A 19,786-nucleotide genomic window follows, 5' to 3' on the forward strand; every position below is an offset into this window, starting at 1 on the left:
AATGCCCGCATTCCCCCTGGGGTAGCGAAGCTGTCTTATCCCCCCCCCCCCCTTCCCCAAATTTGTCCCCAAGGGATGAGTTATATATGTACCAATTTTGGTTGAAATTGCTCCAGGCGTGAGTTATGGTGGCACATACATACATGCTATATATATATATTTGTCCTGGAAATACACAGCCCCAGAAAGAAGTGAAGGCTAAGAGCTACCGTACAGCATCAGAGACCTTTCTCGTCACGATGCTCCGTCCCTGAGACAAAGTTCTTGGGGAATATTTACTGCTTCTACTGCAATGTGCGTTATATTCTCCAAGACGGCACACAAGATGCTGCTTCCTCCTTCTTAGTAAACACACTGCGACAGAAACAATACAAGGCGGTGTGATGGACCTCTCTGTGTGCACCCATTAGAACGTACTCATCTATATGCATGTGAACTTTATTAATCAGCATTTCATTATCCCCGCAGCCGGTGACACAGGTTCCTTTGTGTGGTATAATGTCACCGAGCGGCTGATAACATCGTACAGTCGCAGATAGCGGCCTTGTCTCGCTTCTTGCTGCCCTAACATTTTCGCAACAAAAACTAAGCGTGTCACCTCTGAAATCAGATCTTTGACACCCATTTGTGGGGGTTTGTGACCGTGGCGGGAGCGTTAACATGGGTTCATGGAGTGATCCACAGGAATATTAGGAAGTTTTCCCGCAGAATACAAAGTAACTTAATATTTTTCAGCACAGATGGAGATTAAATGGAGTTGTGATGTTATTGAGCCCAAATTTTGCAGTCCATGGTGCTTTATTTTCAAGGACTGACAGAGTAAACCATGTCTCTGCGTTATATCTGTTCCAGAATCTATTACTAAATCTGGCAATACATATTAGATGGAAGTTGGCTGAACCCGTTGCCTAGCCAGCTATCTGATGTGTATGGGCGTGTTATGTCTCTCCTCAGATTGTACTGTAGATCTTGAGGGATCAAGCATGTTGGCTTCACATAGGAGATACACTTCCAGTGTCCTTGGCAAGTGCTGCCCCCTTATACCGTGCAGAGAAAGTTCTTGAAATATACTAGGTACCAAGTTGAGATTGCAGTGTGTGCTGAGGTGTTGTGGGGTTTAGAAGAAGGCCAAGCATGAAAGTCTGCAGAAGTCACAGTCGTTTGCGAGAGGAATAGCAGGTTTTGCTCAGGATGAAGAGAGGACTGGGAGGCTGCTTGAAGTTAGAGTAGTGCCCCTAGTTTCTTAAGGAGTCACAAGCCCAGCTATGATGAGCTGCAGGAGTGAGAGAGAACATATTAGATGAGCAACAATCTTCAGTAGGACACTGGGATCATCATCTGGAGTTCCAGGACTCTAGGTTGCAGAACATTTCGTAAGTGAGGCCAGCCTCAGTCAACACTGGTGTACACACCAGTAAGTACGAGCTAACTTGCCACCAGGCCTGCTGCATACTAGAAAGTGCTTGAGTACTAAATTCATGCATATGAGGTATCACATTTCTACTGGATGAGACTGAACTGTGCTTGGATCCTGGACACAAAATTGCACGTGAAACTTAACTAAGAGCTTTTGGATACTGCAGGACACAGAGGAGTGTCCTGGTGTCAGGGACTTTTGTGCAGAAAGCTGCAGTTTTGTTATCAAAGGACTAATGTTCGCGTTCAAATTACTGCATTTGTGTTGCGAGTCACAAGTTGACATAGAAGTCTTGTTACATTGTGAATTATACCAGACATGTATCGTTACTTTCCAGGACTATAGAATAGCGATCATCGTTCTTAGTTAGTGATAGTCAGAATTGCATGCGGTGCCCTGAAAATTTTTGGATTCTTAAACTGCTTCTTAGGTTGCATAACATTGTTCTTTTCTAGATGCTTGTTTAAAATAATAACGCTGTCGTAGGCGTCACATCTTGTAACCAATATCGCACATCACCTCCCGCAATACCAGAGTTATCAGACAGGGGCTTTTAGCCCTTTGCCTATTGCAAACATCTATGTGTTTAGCATGTGTATGGAGGACTTGGGAGGTATTACTATTAGCCAAGATTGGCCAAGCAACATAACTCATCTCAAAGTGCTTCATAGAATTGGAAAGATAAGATAGAGCCTGGAAGATAGATTTTGACCTGACATCTTGAGTTGGACAAGACTCTGGCTGTACAGATATTGAGGTCAATTTCCAATGCCAGACTTTACAGGTCACAGCTAGCTTACATTTATGGCCGGCTTCAGATTCTAGAATGGAAGTGACAGTAACAATAACTCCACACTGACATGACAAAAGTCATGGGACAGTAAATAATATCACATGCACATGCATACACAAAGGATATACAGAAAAAGGAATATAAGAGTATACAGGCATACACAACAAGACAGTATTTTAAAAATAAAACAAGGAGAAAAATAAAAAAAGATATCCGGTCCAAGGTTCTGATTTGTGCAGAGTCATTGAAGCAAATGGGAACAGCCTTACGCCGAGGCGTATCTCTGAAGTCTGACAATCATTCTTTCTGATGCCTCAGTTTTTAAAGTTTCCCTCAGGACACACCTTCCACTACCCTCTCTGATGTTATTCAGGCTGCTTGGGGTGGGGGCATGCATCCCTTGTGAAAAAAAAAAAAAAAAAAAATCATAATTCCCCATTTTTCTGCAAGCGCTCCTCCGATTTGGAATTTGTGCCTGGCATATTTCCAGTCGTAATTTTATCTATTCAGCGACACCAAGCATGACACGTAAATTATGCCCAGATACGCCATTTAGGGATGTTCTGGGCCACGTACCCCAGGGTGTTTAGGTGCGTTCCGTTTAGTGGCCCGTACGATTCTGAAACTATAATTTATATCGGGCTAAGACCATGACACAACTAGTAACGCTTATTAAAAGATTTTTCTCTAATGTCAATCTCGTCTCCGGTATGTCTACGAGAAGCCATATTCTATGTGAATGATTTTTCTAAGATGTGGCTTACTTATGCTAATTCTACACCAACAGATACAGGTGGGAATAGAGAGAAAGGGGTTATTTACACACAACGCAGTTCTTGTCCAGGGAAAGGCGAGACAATGGCCTTCCTAAATGTGAATATCAACAGGCAGGAGTAAGTAGATGGGTGGAAGGGCATCTAAAGAATTACACAATCTAACTACACAAAATGGATCAGAATATAGCTAGGCCGGATTGAGCTAATATAAAACGGAAGCTGAGATAGGCCTAAGGCCTGACACACAAAAAATGGCTGACGGCCTACCGATCTCTATATCACACTATCTTCTACGTGTCTCCAGCTCTGGTCTATCTTCTGGCTAGGATTGTCTCATGTATCTTGACTTTGCTCTCTTCTGCTAAATCCAGTTAGTTATAGTCTGGTTCTTGGTAACCACTCAAACTATGTTCCCAACTGAGGCTTCAGTCCTCCTATTTCAGTCCTAGTATCTGCCACGAATTTGAGACTATTCTAAAGGATCACAACTCCTATGTAGTAAATACTTTCTTGTGCTATATAGCTTTCTTAGCTTTTGTGTCTCAGCCAAAGGATAGACTTAGAACCTCCACTCAACCTTGGCATGGCACAGAGGATCTACTATACAAGTAATTCGTGTTCCCAAAAGATGGCCAAGAAGACCAAATGGAGATAATTTCTTTGCGGACCATTAATGCCTTTTCATGACACGAAAAAGTAAGACTGATAGCAATTGATGGCAGATTTATCAAAAAGTGAATCTACCATGTTAGACTTATTCAGTTCTTGTTGGTTACTGTAGTTGGATATTCATTCATGATGAATGGTTTGCATGTCATCAATGGAAGCCGAGACTTGGCCACAGAGTGATCGGTGATTTGTTGTCTTAACTTATGGCACTGCCAACCAAAATGACAAGTCATTCATTCAGAAAACGACTGTCTGAAATCCCTAATGAATGGCCAGCTTTAATCTGGTTCAAAAACAGCAGAGGAATGACTTTACGCTTCTCCTGTAGGTAAATGAAGGCCATAAATATTAGTAGGTCGAGAAGAACTGGTTTCCATGTCTAATCTGGAGAGCACTAATTAGAACAGCAGTGTAAAGAACAATAGCAGATCCCGATAAGACTATCTACAACGGTCCAGGCCCCTATTCACATGGAGAACATGTGGTCAGACTTATACTGATATTCGTCAAGCATTACAGTCCAAGTCTACTCTTTCCAGAGGGACGCAGATTTCCAGGTGAATTCACATATTGTTGTTTCCTCTGGAAAAAAATATTCCAATTGTCGAGATGTGTAAATGACAAAAAAAACCCATCAGATCAGGGAAAGAATTGATCTGCTCAACCAAATCTTCTTCTCTAAATTTACATGAGATATTTCTAATGTCTGACCTGCTTAGGTTTAAAACACAGCAGGTGAAGTGTAAAGTATAGGAGAAGAACAAAGTGGCAGCCGGAGCTTCTAATGAGACAAGAGTTGGATTTCAGGTTACCTCAGACTCCAATAAACAACGTAGCTAAGCTGGAGTCATTGATCATAGCCATGAAAAGCTAAAAATGGCCGCCATGAGTATCCAAGTACCTTTGTACGTGAGTTTGTATTTTGGCAAAGACATCTGCTAATGTAACATCGGTAATGGCAGCAATCTTCCCCCGTATTGCGTCTTTGAGGGTGTCATCCATAAACAATGTCATAGATGTTTCTTCAAATCCGGAAGAACTTTTGGACTATGGCCACACAATAAGAGTGCAGGTTTTCTTTTTTAGTTATTCTTTAAAATGTGGAATAAGGAATACCAATTTCTTGTGAAAGTTTTCTGAAGGATTTTATTGCCAATGCCAGTAACCCTTCACATCCTGCACCATGTGATCAGACATCTTCTGGCCTCTTTCAGGGTGAGTCAAAACACTAGTCATACATTTTTTCACCATTTTGTGATGTGATTTTTTTTCTGTGCACTTCTTTCACCATATTTATACCGAAATACCCTTTGATGTTGTTTAAATGAATTCGTTTGCCAGTATTCCCGAACACTAAACACGCTGTTCTGCAGAGTACATGGCTGTGGCACACTGAGCCAAATGCCTGTTTGGCAGTTGTCTCGACATCACGTTGAGAGGTGTAATGGTTCCATAGACCTCTTCATTCACATCAATTTCACAAGGAACAAGGCAAAAATGAAAATGTTATTGAGGAATGTTTTGAGTTTCTGAGCAAGAGAATGACCCTGTATAAGGTATTTAGGCAGGGAAGATCCTGTCGTAGACAGCAGTGCAGCCCGTTGTCACCAAGAAGGTGGCCATAGACATCAGATTTAGATCAGCTGAAGCTGGCGATTTCGGCAGGTCTGTCTGATCATCGCATGTGTACGAGGGCCTTCCAACAGGCTCTTAAGGCCCTTTTCATTGCAAGATAAATTGGAAGAAGCATGTAATCAGCGGTGAAGTAATGATCGTATATCGTTTGCCTGGCATGCGTTTACACTGAACAATAATTGGGTAGTTTTGAATATTCATTGGATCATACCGCCTTTAGTCAGCCCTTCTGCCAGTGCTTTCTATTCTGGAAATCATTAAAAGACCACTTCGGGAAAAAACTTATTTTCCATGCCTGCCCCCCTAACCTGATTGCCTGTCACACTCTGGAGGGCTCCCCTGATTCGTAGCCACTTCTATGTCTGTCTGTTGCTTGTGAAACACCATCTTGAGTGAGATTTTTTACTTTCAAATCAATCCCATGATGCATCAGCCCAGCCTTAGTAAAGACTATATCATTTTTGGTTGCAGCTTGCAGTTGAAAAAAAATCCCCGTGCTCCGGAACATTAAAGGATCAGCCGTAGACCCGTTAGTCATATAGGACTATATGCTTGAAAAAGGCAACTTGAGTTTGCCGAAACGTGTTGCATTACTAAATTAATCACACGGACCGAGGGGTCTACGGCTGATCCTTCTGTGTTCCGTAGTGCAGGGATTTTTTTCAACTGCAAGTCGTATCTATCCCAGCCCCATAGTGGTCTGTATCCCCAGGACGACTCTCCAGGAATCTGGATTTGGAACCGGAGGTGGATGATAGGAGATCATGGATACTAGGTGCCGGTGGATTCTCCAATCAGAGAAATCCACTGAGCACCAGATGAGTGCATAATTATTCATGCACCATATACCATTTATTTCTGAATGAGGCGCCAACAAGTGTATATATTTTTGGTCGCAGGGGTGGACAGTTTAATTATTATTACCTTTTATGTTCACCTAAACAAGCTACAGGCCATAATAATACAGTCAGAAAGATGAGCTGTGATCTCCTCTATTATAACTGTCATAGGAGCTGTGTGATCATCATCACTAACTGGAACGACTGTGTGCTCTGCAGGTAGTTGCAGTGGCAGATCCATGTAATAGCATCACATACAGAAATTGACAAGAAAACAAATCCATATCTGGTGTTGAGTGATTAGTGTATAAATAGTGTTGAGCGTGTGTGCGTTTTCTATGAATGTGGCTTAGTTGTTAGCATGATTTCCTTTTAGTTCTGGGGTCCTAGGTTCAAGTCCCATGAGGTAGAATATCTGCATGGACTTTGACAAGCTCCATTCAGGTGTTGCCCCTGGCCAAATTCAAACCTACAACTCCAGCACTGCCAAGTAGCAGTACTAATAACTGAGTTATCACATCTTTCCTTTCTACTTTAGAGCAGGAGGGGAACAAGAACAACATAAAGAGAATGTAAAAACAACATCCAGATGTTATCCTTGGACTTATTTGAACCTACAACTCCGGCACCACAATGCAGCAGCAGAAACAACTGAGCCAGCACACTTCTTATCTTCTCCCTACTTTAGGGAAAAAGATGAAGAATAATAATAATAAAACACAAAGAACATACTAATTCCATGCCAATGTTGTTCATAATCAGACGTGAACCTCGGCCACCAGAGCTACAAGGCAACAGTGCTAGCCACCAAACTTCTTCCTTCCGGAGGAGGAAGAGAAAGAAGGAAATAGGATCTTCTTATTCTCCTTCATCTATTTCTTCCTTTTTTTCCTCCAGTTTCTCCTTTGTATACTTTTTCTCCTTCTCCACTGGCAAGGACATGAACAGTCTATAATTTTTGGGGTAGGTTAATTTTAGCAGTGAGATAGAATATCCAAAAAAAATCCAGAAAATCACATTGTCTAAATTATATATATTTATTTGGATTTTGCACACAGAAATAAGTATTTGATCCCTCTGGCAAACAAGACTTAATACTTGGTGGCAAAACCCTTTTTGCCAAGCTCAGCAGTCAGACGGTTTTTGGAGTTGACGATGAGGTTTGCACACGTCAGAAGGAATTTTGGTCCACTCCTCTTTGCAGATCATCTCTAAATCATTAAGATTTCGAGGCTGTCGCTTGGCAACTCTGATCTTCAGCTCCTTCCATAAATTTTCTGTGGGATTAAGGTCTGGAGACTGGCTAGGCCACTCCATGACCTTAATGTGCTTCTTTTTGAGCCACTCCTTTGTTGCCTTGGCTGTATGTTTTGGGTCATTGTCGGGCTGGAAGACCCAGCCACAATGCATTTTTAATGTCCTGGTGGAGGGAAGGAGGTTGTCACTCAGGATTTTAGGGTACATGGCTCCATCCATTCTCCCATTGATGCGTTAAAGAAGTCCTGTGCCCTTAGCAGAGAAACACCCCCAAAACATGACGTTTCCACCTCCATGCTTGACAGTGGGGACGGTGTTCTTTGGGTCATAGGCAGCATTTCTCTTCCTCCAAACACAGCGACTTGAGTTAATGCCAAAGAGCTCAATTTTTGTCTCATCTGCCCACAGCACCTTCTCCCAATCACTCTCAGAATCATCCAACCTTCAGATGGCCCTCACATGTGCCTTCTTGGGCAGGGGAGCTTGCGGGCACTGCAGGACTTTAATCCATTACGGCGTAATGTGTTACCAATGGTTTTCTTGGTGACTGTGGTCGCAGCTGCCTTGAGATTATTAACAAGTTCCCCCCGTGTAGTTTTAGACTGATCTCTCATCTTCCTGATGATCAAGGATACCCCACGAGGTGAGATTTTGCATGGAGCCCCAGATCGATGCCAATTGACAGTCATTTTGTATGTCTTCCATTTTCTTACTACTGCACCAACAGTTGTCCCCTTCTCACCCAGCGTCTTACTTATGGTTTTGTAGCCCATTCCAGCCTTGTGCAGGTCTATGATCTTGTCCCTGACATCCTTAGAAAGCTCTTTGGTCTTGCCCATGTTGTAGAGGTTAGAGTTTGACTGAGTCTGTGGACAGGAGTCTTTTATACAGGTGACCATTTAAGTCAGCTGTCTTTAATGCAGGTAACGAGTTGATTAAGAGCGTCTAACTGGTCTGGAGGAAGCCTGAACTCTTAATGGTTGGTAGGGGATCAAATATTTATTTCCTCTGTGCAAAATGCAAATAAATATATATAATTTAGACAACGTGATTTTCTGGATTTTTTTGGATATTCCATCTCTCACTGTTAAAATTAACACCCTAAAATTACAGACTGTTCATGTCTTTGACAGTGGGCAAACTTACAAAATCAGCAAGGGATCAAATACTTATTTCCTTCACTGTATATATATCCGGAGTGGCCCTTTAAGACACTTGTTTATACCAAAGATTTGCAGCAAACGACCATTTATTTTTTAGGTTCGCATAAAATATCTAATCTACCGTAATCTAACAATTTATTGCTGATTGTCTGGTCGCTGCACGTTTACAACTAAGAATTATTGTACAAACCCTAACAATTATATGCACAAAGACTTCATTTACACTGACAGATGATCGCTCAAACGACAGTTTGAGTGACAGTTTTGAGCAATCATCTTTCCATAGTCTACAGTAGCTAAGTAACTACTAAAGAGCTATGCAGGGACACCGATGCCATCTCTCGGGAACAATACTGTTCTGCATAAGTGAACAGCTGTATTGTTCTCCATGATCACAGCTAGTGTCGCACTGTGAACTACCAGCAGGACATGGGCTGTAAGAATCTTATCAGCGCTGCCAACAGCCTGCAAGACTTTATCGCTCAATTCAAGAAAACTAGAATTGAACGATGAACGACTCGTGCACGAAAACTGCGCGATATCCGTGCGTTTAGACCCAACGACTCTCGCTCAAAAGACGGCTTTGAGCGATTCTAAATAGGGCCTTAAAGGGGTGGTCTCGCGAAACCAAGTGGGGTTATACACTTCCGTATGGCCATATTAATGCACTTTGTAATATACATCGTGCATTAAATATGAGCCATACAGAAGTTATTCCACTTACCTGCTCCGTTGCTAGCGTCCTCGTCTCCATGGTTCCGTCTAAATTCGCTGGCAGCTTGCTTTTTTAGACGCGCTTGCGCAGTCCGGTCTTCTCCTTTCAGCACGAGCCGCTTCAGTGTGCTCCCCGCTACAGCTCTTCTGCGCATGCGCAGACGAGCTGTCACTGCTCGGGAGCGCGCTGGAGCGGCCATTCTGTACCATCCTCTGTTAGAGGAAGGTGCAGAAACTGGAGCTGCCCAGCGGAGAAGCCCAGCCCAGCCCAGCAGCCCCGAGAAGCCGCCCAGGTAAGTGATGGGTCGGGGGGTGAACTTCTCTAACAGGTGAAGGCCCCAGAGCCCAGCGCTAGGTTCCGGAGCCCAGCGCTAGGTTCCGGAGCCCAGGTGAAGGCCCCGGAGCCTAGCGCTGGGCTCCGGAACCTAGCGCTGGGCTCCGGGGCCTTCGTCTGTTGTCAGGGTCTAGCGCTGGGGAGCCGGGAGCGTAGCGCTGGGGAGCCGGGAGCGTAGCGCTGGGGAGCCGGGAGCGTAGCGCTGGGGAGCCGGGAGCGTAGCGCTGGGGAGCCGGGAGCGTAGCGCCGGTTACCTGCTGCCTGGCGGTGGGTGACTGGTCGGCGGCTGCGGGGCGTCTGGTTGCCATGGAGACACAGCTGGCAGCGTCTCGGGAGCGCGCACATCGGGCTGCAGCAAGCGACGGGAAAAGGCGGCCATCTTGGGGAAACTTTTATAAGTTGCTGAAACGCTGGAACGGTAAGTACGAACCAGCTAGAAAAGTCATTTACAGGGGGGCTTAATAATGTATGCTTAATTAGGGGGACTGGGCAAAAAAAAAAATTCACTGCTTCCTCGAGACATCTCCTTTAACTGTACTCTGTAAAAGGACCTTTAAACTTCGACTACCCGATCTTTTATTCTCAGGTAGATGAGCCGCTGCCAGAGGCGTCTGGCAGAGACTTTCTTCCCTCTCTCCATCCAGAATACATGTACGCTTGGCTGAGATCAGTGTACATACCATCTATAAGAAGCACGGATGTGCTGGACCTTCCACCTTGCAACCGCTGTATTCAGTGAATGGCTTCCCCGGTCGTCTGGTGACATCTGATTGTGGCCCTGCAGTGACAGCAGGAAATGTTGGGGGCCCCAATAATCAACACGCCGGAATGACACTAAATTTCACAGGTAAGTATATTAGAAACTTTTTGAGCCACGTTCAGGTGATTTTTAGGAGTTGGAAAACTTCTGTACACTCATCGCCTGAAGCGCCGATTAGGTGCGTCACAATAACAGATGTAAACTGTAGGTAGATATCAAACTCTGGGTCCACACCTTACCTGCAGGCTGTTGTAAGACATACAGCATCTGCCGAGGGACTGCTGGGGAAACTCCAGAGAATTTAAATACTTTTTTAGACTAATGTCAGCCAAACACACAGATTTCAGAGAGACCGGACAGCCATGTAATGTGTATTAAAATGTTTGGCTGACATTCAGACAAATGGAAAAAAGGATTGGACATGTTGAATTTCAATATGCCTAATCCTTTGTTCTCAAGGGAGATAAGCTACTGCCAGACTGCGCATTATCTCCCTCTTCCCCTTGAGAAAACATATCTGATCAGCTGAACAGAGTGAGCATGCATATGGGGTGGGTTTGGTTGAAGGTGTATGGGCTCTTTTAGCATCAAAGGACCATACCTCTAGCTAAGGATTGCAGCCCCTTTCACAGTGCTACCCTGTACAGCGCTGCTCCGAGCACCCATTCTGCAACGCAGCTCTATTTATTTATGTGGCGCTGAACTGCATTCTCTGCACAGTGAAGGATGGCCACCGCTGTACAAGAGAAGCTTTTTAGAATAACTGTGGTTTCATCAGACTTCTAATATGTTATAGTGACATGTCAGACGTTCCTAGGGTCTGGGTGCCGAGATCCCACCAATCAGTGAAACAAAGGGGCAGAAATGTTCAGCGGAGTACTATGCCTCATGTCCACGGGGAAAATCAGGCCCGCTACGGATTCTACATGGAGAATCCGCAGCGGGTCCCTCCTGCCCCGCGGACATGAGGCCTTAAAATAACAATTAATAAGAATTAACTTACCTGCAGCAGGCCGGGCAGGTCTTCTCTTCCTCACGGCCGGATCTTCTTTCTTTGGCCGGCGGATGCACTCGGCACGCCGGTGGCACGTCGGCGGCTTGCCGGGCGCATGCGCCGGGCACATCCGCCGAGCCGAAGCAAGAAGATCCCGCCGTGAGGAAGAGAAGACCTGCCCGGCCTGCTGCGGGTAAGTTATTCTTATTTCAGGTCTCCCGCGGATCCGGACGGCTTCCATAGGCTCCAATAGAAACCTGCGGGAGCCGTTCCCGAGGGAGACCCGCACCAAAATGGAGCATGTTGCGGTTTTTTTACATGCTCCATTTTTTAAAATTCACTTTTATTGACCATCCGCCGGTATTTATCTACCCGCGGGTGGTCAGTGCATCCCTATGGGGTGCGGATCCGCGGGCGGGAGAAGAGTTAAAATTCGCTACGGATTTTAATTCTTCTTTTGCCCGTGGACATGAGGCCTAAGGGCTTATGTCCACGGGCATTTTTGCAATGCGTATTATGTGCGCATTGCACGCACACGTGATACACTATGAATGGAGGCAATAAAAGTCAATGGAATGTCATCCTTCCATGCACACCAGCATGTGGACACTGCGTATCTATACTCGAGACATAAATCGCAGCATGCTCTATTTCTCTGTGTATGATATGCAGCCCTTCTTTGGGCTCCGTATCGAAACGCTGTCCCTACGCAGGCATCGCGGGGAATTTTAAAAAAAATAAAAAATTATACTGCGCATGTCCGTGACGTCAGATTCCCAGACATTCGCAGTGCATACTTGGCCCATACGTGGTCTCTATCGGCCCTCTGCATGTGTAAGGGCTCATTTACATTGGCGTGTTGTCACCGCGTATTACGCACACATATTTCCTGTGCACAACACAGGACATAACATAACATGCCTGTGACATCAGAATCCCGGACATGCGCAGTGCCAATCAAGGCCCGTACGGCATCTCTACCGCAAGAGAGTAGGGGCTGCGATGAGTACAACGCTGCAAGACTCACGGCGGTGTACCCATACACTCGTATGGATGAGCATTAAAATGGCGCGGGTCTTTTACGCATACGCTCCTGGAAATGAGCTCTGTGGTCGGCTCTCAGGCACCTGTAGGTGTGATGCATTAGTACATAGCCTCGCCTGCCTGGTTCCTTTTATTGGTGGCAGTCGTGTCAGAAGATATTTAAAGGCACAGATAACCTTTAATTAGCAGAGTTTGAGCTCTAAACGAGGCTTCTTTTTTAATGTTGAAAGCAGAAAAAAATAAAAAAAAGGAAAAACAAGCTCAGATCGCCTGCAGACGGGGCCCGAGATATGGAAGTAATGCTTCCCTTTATGTACGCCGAGGCTCTGCAGCCATTGAGGAACTGCGATCCCCAGCACGACGGGGGAGGAAGGGGACTGAAACTTACGGCCCGGGAAACCGCAGGCGCGTTTCCCTATCTGGGCTGCATCTGCAGACTACATTACTGAGAACCCACAGGGTACGTGTCGCCCTCAACACTTGTGAGAACGAACACATTACCAGAAGCAGCGCCAGGGAGGCGCAGAGGATGTGACCGTCCTGCAGATCGAGAGACGCCACCGGAAAGAGGCTACACAGCGAGATGTTTCTCTGGTTACTGAAGTGCAATTAGAAGCATTTCATAAGTTTTTACACTTTTATTGACAAATACATCAAGTTTAGGCAAAGACTCCATATTTTGCAACAAATCCAGTCCATAGCATGTTATATCTATTGCGATTTTCCGCTCATGCGGGAGAAATCACAGCATGCTGCGATTTTGTGCATGCTACGGACGGACAGCTTCCATTGAAGTCAATGGAAGCCGTCTGTCCCGCGGCCATTCTGCAATCATTGCAGAATGGCCGCAGGAGCCGCGTCATCGAGGTGTCCTCTCAACTGTGCATGTGCCGGCTGGTGCACCGGCCGGCACATTCGTAGCAGAGGAGGCCACGTCATCACCATAGTGACGGCATGGCGTCTTCTGTACTGCGCATGTGTCGGTCGGTGCTCTGGCCAACACATTTGCAGCAGAGAAGATACCAGAGCGGTAAATTGGGTTTCCCGGCCGGGCACCGGGTCAAACTCCGCTGCGGGAATTTTGCATGCAGGGTCCCATGTGCAGGCGGCCTTACACTGTTGACCATTATTTTTCAAGTCTTCTACAATTCGCCCGACATGCTGGATATCAGCTTCTGGCCTAAATCTTGACTGATGACAACCCATTCTTCCTAATCAGCGCTTGGAAATTATCACAATTTCTGTGTTTTTATTTGTCCACCCACTTTTTGAAGACTGACCAATGGGACCGAAATCTGGGGAGTTTCCTGGCCATGGACCCAAAATTTCAAGGTTTTGTTCACCAAGCCACTTAGTTATCACTTTTGCCTTGTGACATGGAGGTCCATCATGTGGAAAAAGCATTGTTCATCACCAAGTACCTCCCTTCCCCGGGCGGTTGGGAGACCTTGCTCCCCGGGGCGGTTGGGAGACCTTGCTCCCCGAGGCGGTTGGGAGACCTTGCTCCCCGAGGCGGTTGGGAGACCTTGCTCCCCGAGGCGGTTGGGAGACCTTGCTCCCCGAGGCGGTTGGGAGACCTTGCTCCCCGAGGCGGTTGGGAGACCTTGCTCCCCGAGGCGGTTGGGAGACCTTGCTCCCCGAGGCGGTTGGGAGACCTTGCTCCCCGAGGCGGTTGGGAGACCTTGCTCCCCGGGGCGGTTGGGAGACCTTGCTCCCCGGGGCGGTTGGGAGACCTTGCTCCCCGGGGCGGTTGGGAGACCTTGCTCCCCGGGGCGGTTGGGAGACCTTGCTCCCCGGGGCGGTTGGGAGACCTTGCTCCCCGGGGCGGTTGGGAGACCTTGCTCCCCGGGGCGGTTGGGAGACCTTGCTCCCCGGGGCGGTTGGGAGACCTTGCTCCCCGGGGCGGTTGGGAGACCTTGCTCCCCGGGGCGGTTGGGAGACCTTGCTCCCCGGGGCGGTTGGGAGACCTTGCTCCCCGGGGCGGTTGGGAGACCTTGCTCCCCGGGGCGGTTGGGAGACCTTGCTCCCCGGGGCGGTTGGGAGACCTTGTTCTTGGAGAATGTTAAGATACCATTTTTTATGGCCGTGCTCTTAGTCTGTGACTCCCTTGGATGCTTCACTGTTGGTATGACACAGGTCTCATGGTAGCGCTCACCTTTTCTTCTCTGGACAATCATTCTACCAGATGGTCCAAACAGTCTGAAGGGGCTTCATCAAAGTAAGTAACTTTACCCCAGTCATTTGCAGGCCAATCCTGTACTTCCTGCAGAATGTCTGTCTCTCCTTGATGTTTTTCTTGGAGAGCAGTGGCTTCTTTGTTGCCCTTCTTGACACCAGGCTGACCTCCAAGAGCTTTCTCTTCATTGTGCGTGCAGATGCACCAACACCTGCCGGCTGCCATTGCTGAGCGACCTATGCACTGGTGTTGAGCGATCCTGTAGCTGAATCCTCTCTAGGAGACGGTCCTGGCACTTTCTTGGGCGCCCTGAAGCCACCTTTACAGCAACTGAACCTTTCTCCTTGAAGTTCTTGATGATCTGATACATGGTTGTTTAGGGGCAATCTTACAAGCAGCAATGTCCTTGCCTGTAAAGCCCTTTACTGTAAAGCAATGGTGTCTGCACATGTTTCCTCGGAGGTAACCAGGGTTAACAGTAGAGGACAATGATTTCAAGCAGCAGCTCCCTTAGTAAAGCAACCAGTCTACTCTAATAATTCCCTAATATCAGCTGCCTCGTCCTCGTTAATACTTTCTCCTGAGCCAACGGTATAAAAGTCTCTCACATTATGTTAGCAGGTCATTTTATGGCAGGGCTGAAATTCAGGGGAAAGTTTTTTTGTGATTAAAAGGGGTTTTCAGGTACAAATACCATTTAGGACATCCCCAAGATAGGTCATCAATAATTGTATGGCCGGAGTCCGCCGCTCAAGAACCCGGACGATCAGCTGAGCTGGAGATGGAACAGATAGGGAAGGCGGAGACCATTCAGACTAGAAGGGATTTAGTTGTGTAAATACACTGTTTGCCGGCGTATTTCACCGTCTCCTATGGGTTTTCGTGCTCGCAGATACACTGCGTATTTGCACGCGTAAAAAGAATACGCAGAAGGGCCCTTTGATTTGCTGCATAAATACGCAGGTGTTCAGCATATTCATGCCGGCCCATTCACTTCAATGGCCTATTGAAGCACATAAAATGCTCCAAAATGGAACATGCCGCATATTGTTTCTCACATCTATGGGTTCTATTCACTGCGTATTACACGTGGAAAAATTGCATGCGTAATATGTGCCGCAAATATGCCCGTGTGAATGAGGCCTAAGACGCTGGGACACTTTACAAGATTTATTCTTGCTAAAAATACTGTGTCTCACGGTCAGAAAAATGTTAAATACGGATATTAAATAAATTTAAAATATTATCACCGGCCGGGATCGTTACTTGTGCTTAATTGTATTTTCAGTAAAATGTTAAAAAAAAAAAAAAAAATAATTTAATTCTCTAAAACTCCTTCCTGAAATTTTATGATTAAAAAAAAGTCACTATACGGGGTGTATATATATATATTCAACTTTATCTCTGGGGTGGCTCCATTCCCCAAAAATTGGAACAATTTGGAATTGTCAAAACTTTGCTTCAACTTGTATTGGGATTATAAACCTCCCCATTATCGCGAGGAGCCTGGCGCCGCGCACATCTTCCTCCACCCAATAGTTTCAGAGATATGAATTATCCACAATGATGCTTCTCAGTGACCTTCGGATAATCGAGCCTCCAGTATTTCTCGCCCCCGTGACCCGCTGGGTCTGAAAATGTGAGGTTTTTATATACATCCTCATAACAAATATGACAAGTTTGAGATGGTCGGTGTTACCCCCTCGGGGGAGGGGGGGGGGGATATCCTGCAATTACCAGCAAAAGGTCACAAGGAAAAAAAAAAACAACCCCCAGAGATAATAGAGTAAAACTGGAGATCTGGGCGGAGCCTTCTTCCCGCTCTCCTCCATCTCTTCCAGTGTCCATCATCTTGCTTGCCCAATCATCGGGCTGTGTGAAGTCGCACCCAATCGGCCAACGAACAAGCTTGTATTGTGGTCAGCGGCACACCCCCCTTTTGTATGGGGGGGATGTGCTGCTGACAACAATGAAACTAGGGGACAATCATGATCTGTGCAATCGTTTGGCCCCATACGGTTTTTAATAAGCCCAGGTAAAAGGTCAAGTAAACGAGCGCCAATCTTGTTGATCGTCATTGGATAGGTCTTGTGGTGTTAAAGGATCTTGAGCCCCCGATTTCATCCTCTGGCGATTTTGGCTTTTTTTGTTATTTTTTTACATAACTGCATTGCCACAAGTGTGTTTTATTGTAGCGCTGACCACATGTCACATATCCATGCTGCCACACTCTGTCGAGACCTACAGGAGATCTGAAAACAGTTAAAGGGGTTGTCCCGCGCCGAAACGGTTTTTTTTTTTTTTTAAACCCCCCCGTTCGGCGCGAGACAACCCCGATGCAGGGGTTAAAAAAACAAACCGGAGAGTGCTTACCTGAATCCCGGCGGTCCGGCGTCTTCATACTCACCTGCTGAAGATGGCCGCCGGGGTCTGCTCCCTCCGTGGACCGCAGCTCTTCTGTGCGGTCCATTGCCGATTCCAGCCTCCTGATTGGCTGGAATCGGCACGTGACGGGGCGGAGCTACACGGAGCCGGCATTCTGCACGAGCGGCTGCATTGAAGAGAGCAGAAGACCCGGACTGCGCAAGCGCGGCTAATTTGGCCATCGGAGGCCGAAAATTAGTCGGCACCATGGAGACGAGGACGCCAGCAACGGAGCAGGTAAGTATAAAAGTTTTGATAACTTCTGTATGGCTCATAATTAATGCACAATGTACATTACAAAGTGCATTAATATGGCCATACAGAAGTGTATAGACCCACTTGCTGCCGCGGGACAACCCCTTTAAGTGTTAAGAAGTCTGTTTTGGGGAAACCCCTTAAAGGGGAGCTTTAATGGAAACTATGGAAGCTAATGGACAAGCATTTAGAGCCCACGCAGTATATTAGCCAGTCTCTTGCCCTGAAGTACTGAGAGCGCCATGAGAGCAGCGGGGTGATGCCATCAAATTTTATGAATTTCAATGTTAAACTACTTGGGCGTTAGAAACTACAACTCCCAGAAGGCAACATTCTTCACGCATGCGTACTATGCGCCAATAAATGACACCCGTCTTCAGCCAGTCACAACATGACAGGAATCCTGCTGAGGCCTATCAACGTCCAAGAACGTGGCAACAGTTTCCATGGCACCGCGGAAGGTTAGGCTCGCTAACCAATCACACGCGGAGTTCTCATGACTGCCAGGAATCCCACGAATCAGCGCTCGTACTGCCTCAAAGACTCCCGCCCCTTTTTCATGACAGACGTTTGTTTTTTTTCTCCTAACCGGGATCCGCGTCACATCTTGACTGACACATCCCTCCACCAATCACATCGCTCTCTGCTTTGCCTTCGTTGACGACAGGAAAAAAGGGGGAGGGACGGTAGCAACAGTTGCCCGGGTGAGGGACGGAGCGGCCATAGCCACGGTAGTCGTGGCGACAAGAACCCCGGCAACGGGAATCAACAACAACAACCACCCCGGCACCCAGCGCCCGGTAACCTCACCACGTTTCCGGTCTATTCGTTACCAGCAGGGTGGGGTCGTTCTTATTTTCCCACCGGGAGCTGCCCGGGATCCGGCGCTGGAGAGAAGCAGGAAACGCCTGATAAGTTATCCGAGACAGCGCCGCGACAGGCAAACAGCTGCTAGGTAAGTGTAGCCGCCGGCGGCGGTAAGACCGAGAACCGAGCGGCACTCGGTCGTTATGACGACGTCAAACGGTTTGGCCACCCCTCCCCTTTATAAAATGGCGGCGCCTGGTGCGAGCGGGAGAGAGGAGCAGGCCGCGCGTCGCCATGGAAACCTGAGATGGAAGGAGGCGTAGCAGTTGCCAAGGAGACTTCTATTTTGGAGTATTGATTGGCCATCACCCTGAAAGGGGCGGGGCCTAGAGTGTACCAACTGCGCGCATAATGAAGGGGGAGTGGAAAAAACCAATGCTGTAACTAGAAATAATGTCCAGAAATGTGATATTTGCGCTCAGGCAGAGAGCTCCTTAGTTTACAAGACTGAGGGCGCCTCTCATGGGGGCAGAGAGGAAGACACCCCCCTGGGAGGACCGACAGGAGGCGACTGCAGAGGCCATATGGTAGACTCATCAGCAGTGACCTTACTATGTATAGGACAGGACTTTATACCACTTTAGGCCAAGTTGCGCTTCGAAGTTGACCCTGTTCTAATTAGGAAGTGTAAAAATTCACGTCCGCCATCGTTACGTGCGCCGCAGACGCGCGAAAACACAAATCTCAGGTCACATCGGGATAGTTGTCACAGCCGAGCGCAGAAGTAGTCGCAGAAGTAGTCGTGGACGCGGCAGAAAACCCCCAAGCAGAGTGAAATGCAAGAGAACCCGCAATTCCACCATCTTTGTGTGGGTCTTGTTTATACGGCGTGCGGCCCAGCTGCCATGATGAGCGCGTTCTGCGGGGCGGTACGATTACGGACCGGATCATTTATAGACCGGATCATTTAGAGACCGGATCATTTATAGACCGGATCATTTAGAGACCGGATCATTTAGAGACCGGATCATTTAGAGACCGGATCATTTAGAGACCGGATCATTTAGAGACCGGATCACTGCTTTTAAAAAATACAATATTTGAAAATAAAACTTGCCGCTTATCTCTGACCGCCATCACTGTTCATCTTTCCGTTGGGTTGTTTTTTGGCGCAGCATCCCTTCGTTTCTATCGGTTCCGTTTCGGAGTGTGTGTGACTTTTTTTTTTTTAATCACTTTTTATAAAACCTTCTTGGAGACAATAAAAGCGCAATTCTGGCGTTATGTTTCTATTTTTCTTTCAATATTCCCCGCGTGAGAGACGTTTAGGTCACGGCCATGATTAATGGGTTTTTATTTTTGCTTGTTTTTTTTTTATTATAGGTACAAAAACTTTTCTTTTTATTTTAAACTTTTAACCCCTTAATGACGCGGCCCCTTCTTCTTTTTCCATTTTCGTTTTTTCCTCCCTCCTTCAAAAAAATCGTGGCTCCTTTATTTATCCATCGACGTCGCTGTATGAGGGCTTGTTTTTTGTGGGACGGGTTGTAGTTTTCAGTGGTGCTATTTACTGTACCATATAATGTACTGAAAAACTTTTTAAAAATTCTGAGTGGAGTAAAATGAAAAAAAAAACTGACATTCCGCCATCTTTCAGTGCGTCTTGTTACTACGGCGCACAAAAGGCAACACAAGAGACATAACTCTATTCTGTGGGTCGGTACGATTA

At 46.6% G+C, this 19,786-nt stretch overlaps 1 protein-coding gene across 2 annotated transcripts in view; it reads left to right on the forward strand.

Moving 5' to 3' along the window:
* Positions 1-17,908: 17,908 nt before the first annotated feature.
* RFX1 (regulatory factor X1) overlaps positions 17,909-19,786 on the forward strand; it is a 34,783-nt gene continuing 32,905 nt past the window's right edge. The window contains exon 1 of one of the 2 annotated variants that reach the window (XR_010790429.1): positions 17,909-18,205. The gene's annotated coding sequence lies outside the window, so the exon portion shown is untranslated. The remainder of the gene's footprint in view (positions 18,206-19,786) is intronic. The other variant, XM_066593725.1, reaches the window with a different exon arrangement.

The sequence above is a fragment of the Eleutherodactylus coqui genome, chromosome 2 (genome assembly GCF_035609145.1).
Source record: "Eleutherodactylus coqui strain aEleCoq1 chromosome 2, aEleCoq1.hap1, whole genome shotgun sequence".
In the NCBI taxonomy this organism is placed as follows: Eukaryota; Metazoa; Chordata; class Amphibia; order Anura; family Eleutherodactylidae; genus Eleutherodactylus; species Eleutherodactylus coqui.